The 5,416-nt window shown below is 43.2% G+C and overlaps 1 pseudogene; it reads right to left on the reverse strand.

Moving 5' to 3' along the window:
• Window positions 1-1,595: 1,595 nt before the first annotated feature.
• Window positions 1,596-2,621, reverse strand: LOC123819476 (annotated as a pseudogene).
• Window positions 2,622-5,416: the final 2,795 nt, after the last annotated feature.

Genomic DNA, 5,416 nt, shown 5'->3' on the forward strand with positions numbered 1-5,416 from the left:
GTTGTCTCCACTTCCCCCCTACTCTCCCCCAACCCTAATCAACAAAACAAACAAGCAAGCCAAATACAACCAGAAACATTGAAATTAAAAACCAGAGCCCTTCTGATCACATTTAGCCTTTTGCTGGGGAGCATAGGGGGTGATGTTAAACTGTGAGGGTGCAAAGGGTATTAAGAGCTGTTTCATTTTATAGCTACATGCAGTGTGCTAAGCTGGAGGGCAGGAGAATATATTCATTTGCTTCAATAAGGAAAATGGTTAAATTTTGAATTATCACAAAGTTTAGTTTATGATAAAAACACCGTAATTTTGCAACATCCTCAGTCTTTGTTTAGTTTTTAATATGACAAACTGACAATGGGTAGGAATGTCATCAACACATCTTTTAGACCTTGTTGGTGGAACTGGTGTCTGTGTATCTTCCAGGGAGACAGTATTTCTCCTGATACACTATCAAGAAGACTTCTGCTAGACCCTCCTGAGCTAGTTTAAGGAGCAGCTGCTATTGGGATTTGCAATTCCTGAGGGCAATCATTCCAATGCTAAACTCAGTAACCATGAATTACTAACAGCATGTGCCATGGGCCTGGAGTCCCACTGGATCATTGGCAAGTGAAATTTATTTCAAGATTCCCTCGACAACTGGAACCATTAGCCCCCATTCTGACCAGTGGAGTAAGAAGAATTGATCCCCAGGACCCCTTGAGTTACCTAAGTGTACATTTCTATTGTGAAGTTTAGTAGACATGTCACCAACACGTATGTGAGGCTGTTTTTTTGTTTTATTTTGTATCCTTTTATTGCTTTGAGAGAGAGAGAGAAACATAAATGTGACGGGACTGATCCCACAACCTTCGTGTATACCCTGCCTGAGCAGTAATTGAACCCATGACCCTTTGGTCTATGGGACCATGGTCCAACCATCTGAGCCATACCAGCTAGGGCACATACCTGAGGTTTTGAAGCAGAGTCTTCATCAAGATTCTCCTCTTCCTCTTCTTCCTGGCAAACTCTGCATTGCATGTTAAGTGGCTCCAAAGAAGCAATTGGGCAATGTGTAGTGCCTCTCTTGCATGGCAACTAAAGTCCATTCTTCGTTGATCAGATCTTGATTTTGCTGGTTGTTTTAAGGAAATTGTTGGCCAAACTCAATACATGTGTTTATTTTTCTTTCATATTTTTTCAATAAAGTACTTAAAATATTAGATATTGATAAATATTCAGAAAACTAAAATAGTGTGATTTGATAAAGGCTAAGTAATTTAGAATGGGTTATGGGTAGGGCTTTTGATCAATTGCTATTTATTTATTTATTACTTACAATTGCATTTTTATTATCTCTCCATTTCAAAGCAGTTCATGACCAGCACAGTGCCTTCCTTCCTTCCTTCCTTCTTTCTTTTTCTCTCATTTCAATAAATGAAATTATTCCTTTAAGAAAAAGCCACTATTTTTTCAAACAGGTAAGCAGAGTTTCCTACTCATCCCTTCCCTTTCTCCTGTGGGGAACCAAAATAATAACCTAGAAACATTCAGCAAAGTGAGCTTAACCTCATTGACTCCTGCACTGGCATGAAGCCAATTCTCTTCACTGGTCATTTGATTTTGGGGTCGTCCTTCAAGGCTGATTGCAAGGTTTTCACAGCACAGATGTTCATGCTGCCCTCCATAATGGAAGTGCAGGACTGCAAGCAGTTGGCCTTACCCCTACTGAGCTCCCCCACTGAGATGTGGCCAATGCTGTTCTTGTGCAGTGAGCCCAGGCCTGCTCCAATGTCCACACCGACCTCACAGCTTATCCTCTTGTTGAGGCTCTAGTGCTGTGAACTTTGCTTGGGCACATCCAGCTGCCCATGCAAGCTCAGTGTCCCTGAGGTGCTGGTATAAGTAAAAAGCATCATGAAGCAGTTGTAGCCCACGGCCATCATGTTTTTTGTGATGAAGATCAGGGCCAGCAGCAGCAACATTTCAGAGGCCAGAGTCACTAGGGCCACCTTTTTGTCAGTGTAGGCCAGGTGGGCACATGGTGCTGCCATGGCTGACTGAGGCCTCTTGGCTGCAGACAGCATACACCCAGCTGCAGGTACTGCTGGACTTGAGCTTCAGCTCCCTGATGGGCATTCTGTAGCCCTGGGGAGTGGATGCCGGTCACTCTTCCACCTCCTGGTGTAGGTTGAGAAGATCCGGTACCTGAAACCTTAGGAGCTGTTGGCCAGGAGCTCATTGTTGGGGTACATGTCCAGATGGAGGACAGTGGAGCAAATGTGCATCCTGAAGTACTTGCACACCCACCAATCATTTTCCTGCTGGAAAAAGCAGATGGAGATGACACAGGAGCCACTGCCCTTAGAGTACTTGTTCTTTGGGGACCCAGTGCACACAACAAGCAGCCAGGTTAATTCACAGGATGATGAGTGTGGGCTTCCCTGTGCTGCCCTTCAGCATCCACACATAGGCATTATGACCTGAGTGGTAGGTATAGATGTACTTACTCTTAGGGGCCCATACTGTTCCTTGAGCTTGTGCACCTCCTGATGGTTGGGGCAGTTGTCAATCTGTGTGCAGTCCTTGTTCCAGGTGTGGTAGCAGATGGGCTGCTCCAGAAAGCTGTGGTAAGCCATGATTTCTCAGCTTCTCCAGGTGCCCCATCACAGACTCTGGGCAGTTGACATGATAAACTGGCTCTGGAACCTGCAGACACTTCCTCCAATGAGCTGATGTTTAAACTGAAATTTGGCCCTAGCTAGTGTGGCTCAGTTGGTTGGATATTGTCCCCTACCAAAAGATTACAGGTTCAATTCCCAGTCAAGGCACACACCTAGGTTGAGGATTCCACCCTGGATCTGGGCATCTGGGTGCGTACAATCCCCAGTCTGGGGGTATACAGGAGGCAACCAATAGATCCTTCTCTCTCTCCCATTGATATTTCTCTCTCTCTAAAAGCATTGAAAAAAAATGTACTCATGCCCCTGGCTGGCGTAGCTCAGTGGATTGAGCGCGGGCTGGGAACCAAAGTGTCCCAAGTTCGATTCCCAGCCAGGGTACATTTCTGGGTTGCAGGCCATAACCCCCAGCAACCGCACATTGATGTCTCTCTCTCTCTCTCTCTCTCTCCTTCACTTCCATCTCTAAAAATAAATAAATAAAATATTAAAAAAAAAATAAAGAATGCCTACCTTTAAAAAAATGTACTCATATTAGGATAAAAATAATTAATAAACTGAAATCTGAGTGTTAATAAGCTAGCTATGGGAAGATAAAAGGAATTTCCCATCTTAAGTTTACAGGGAGCATTTCTGGCAAAGGCCCTTAGGGCAGACATTCTCCTCTTGTCTGCTTTTTCCCTTTAGTAATATTGTAGGAGAATTAATGTCATAGACTCTGGAGGCTTGATTATTTTTAAAAGATTTTATTTATTTATTTTTTAGAGGGAGGGGTAAGAAGGGAGAAAGAGAGAGAAACATCGATGTGTGAGAGAAACATCAATCAGTTGCCTCTTGCAAGCCCCCAACCAGGGGACCTAGCCTGCAACCTAGGCATGGGCCTTGACAGGGAATTTAAACAGGGTCCTTTTGGTTTGCAGAATGATGCCCAATACATTGAGTGGGTGGCTTGATTTGATGTGAGATTAGTTCTCCTGAACTTTTATTTACTTTACTTTTAAAAAGATTTTATTTATTTATTTTTAGAGAGAGGGGAAGGGAAGGAGAAAGAGAGGAAGAGAAACATCTACTCGAGAGAGAAACACCAGTGGGTTGCCTCTCATAGGCACCAACTAAGGACTGAACCTGCAACCCAGGCATGTGCCCTGATGGGGAATCCAACCAGCAACCTTTCACTTTGCAGAGGACTCCTGACTAACGGGTTGGGACAGTTCTCCTGAACTTTTAGATGAAGGCTGTCCTCACTTCCCTAGGTTTTCCTCCTATTGATTTTAAGTAGTGGAGACTTTCTTTTGAGATATCCTGTCTTTGGAACCCCTCCTCCTCTCGTATCATGATCCTTTCTTTTCCTTATCTCTCTTGCCCCTTGTGTGCCCAATCCCATACCTCCCATTTCCTTCAGTATGGGGCCTGCCCTGGAAGGAAGATCCCCACCCTGTTTTGAGAGACTTGCTGTCCTGCAGCCCTTACCATAGGTCCCTTGCCTATTTCATTTGGGGACTGGGCAACTCTCCTCCTCTCCAGCAGCCACCTGTGTGTGGTGGTGATCATGGTGGGTCCTCAAGGCTTTTCTGTGCTTGACCCACCAGATGCTGGTGTCTGCCCTCTGCTTTTGCCTCTTCAGCTGCCTGTGCCTGAACTTCTAGGGCGTTGGTGCTTTGTCCTCACCCTGTTTTTATTTTGGTGTTTGTGAGGATAGCTTGTCACATAGTTTTGTTGCAAGTAATGATCATGGGTTTTTTATTTTGTTTTCTAGCTTCTCTGTTTTTATGTGGAGATTTTGTGATATCCCAAACTAGGCTGCTTGCTACTGCCACATTCCTGCGTCTCTCTCTTAAAGATCTCAGAAAGATAAAGTCTGTTATCTCTCTTTGACTGTTAATCCTTCAGGTGAGAAATTTGCACTGCAGTGTGAGCTAACTCACTAATGAATCCATTTTCTTTTAGTATGCCATCTGGAAGGAAGATGGAACACTTACCCTGCATGTTCTCATAGTCACTCTCCACCTGCAGCCAGGTAGCTGCCCATTCTTCTCTCCTCCATAGAAGCAGTGCTGCCCATCTGCCAGGACCCAGCTTTCTTACAGGCAGAAATACCTGCTCCTGACTCGAAGAACCCTGCTCTTTAGTGAGACTTCTGATGGAGCTTGAGCAGTAAAACAATTCTTCAAAGCACAAATGAGTTTCCATTTCTTTAAGAGTTATTTTTGAGAAAAATCAGTTGTTTCCCTTCTCTCACATTGCTTGGCCTCTTACATCAACATCTCTAAATTTCCCTGGCACATCTGTGATTATAAGACAGGTATGAAAAAGAAGCAACTATTAGATTTGGACAGTTGGGTGCCATCTTAAATGTTTTATCCATTTCTCTCTTAGATCTGATTTCTTTATAATTTAAAGTATTTTAATAGCAAACTTACAGGAACAGCATAGAAGACAGACAACATTAAAAACACACTTGCATGTAGGACAACTCAGAAAAGTATAGTGAATGGATGGAATCTACTGTATCACAAAAATGCCACGAACACTATTTAGTTGATATCAATAAGAAATTTACTTGTTTTTACAAAATCCAAATGCTGTCATTGTCCAGAAAAATTTAACAGGCTTATTTATATTAATATAAAGTTGAACTGCTGAAACTTGTTCACTGAAACATCCTGACTTGTATTAATGCTTTATGTCTCTGCAATTATATTAAAAAAAAATTAGCCATGCTGGTGTGGCTCAGTGGATTGAGCACTGGCCTG

The sequence above is a fragment of the Phyllostomus hastatus genome, unplaced genomic scaffold, assembly GCF_019186645.2.
Source record: "Phyllostomus hastatus isolate PE091 unplaced genomic scaffold, TTU_PhHast_1.1 phas_contig_312, whole genome shotgun sequence".
Lineage (NCBI taxonomy): Eukaryota > Metazoa > Chordata > Mammalia > Chiroptera > Phyllostomidae > Phyllostomus > Phyllostomus hastatus.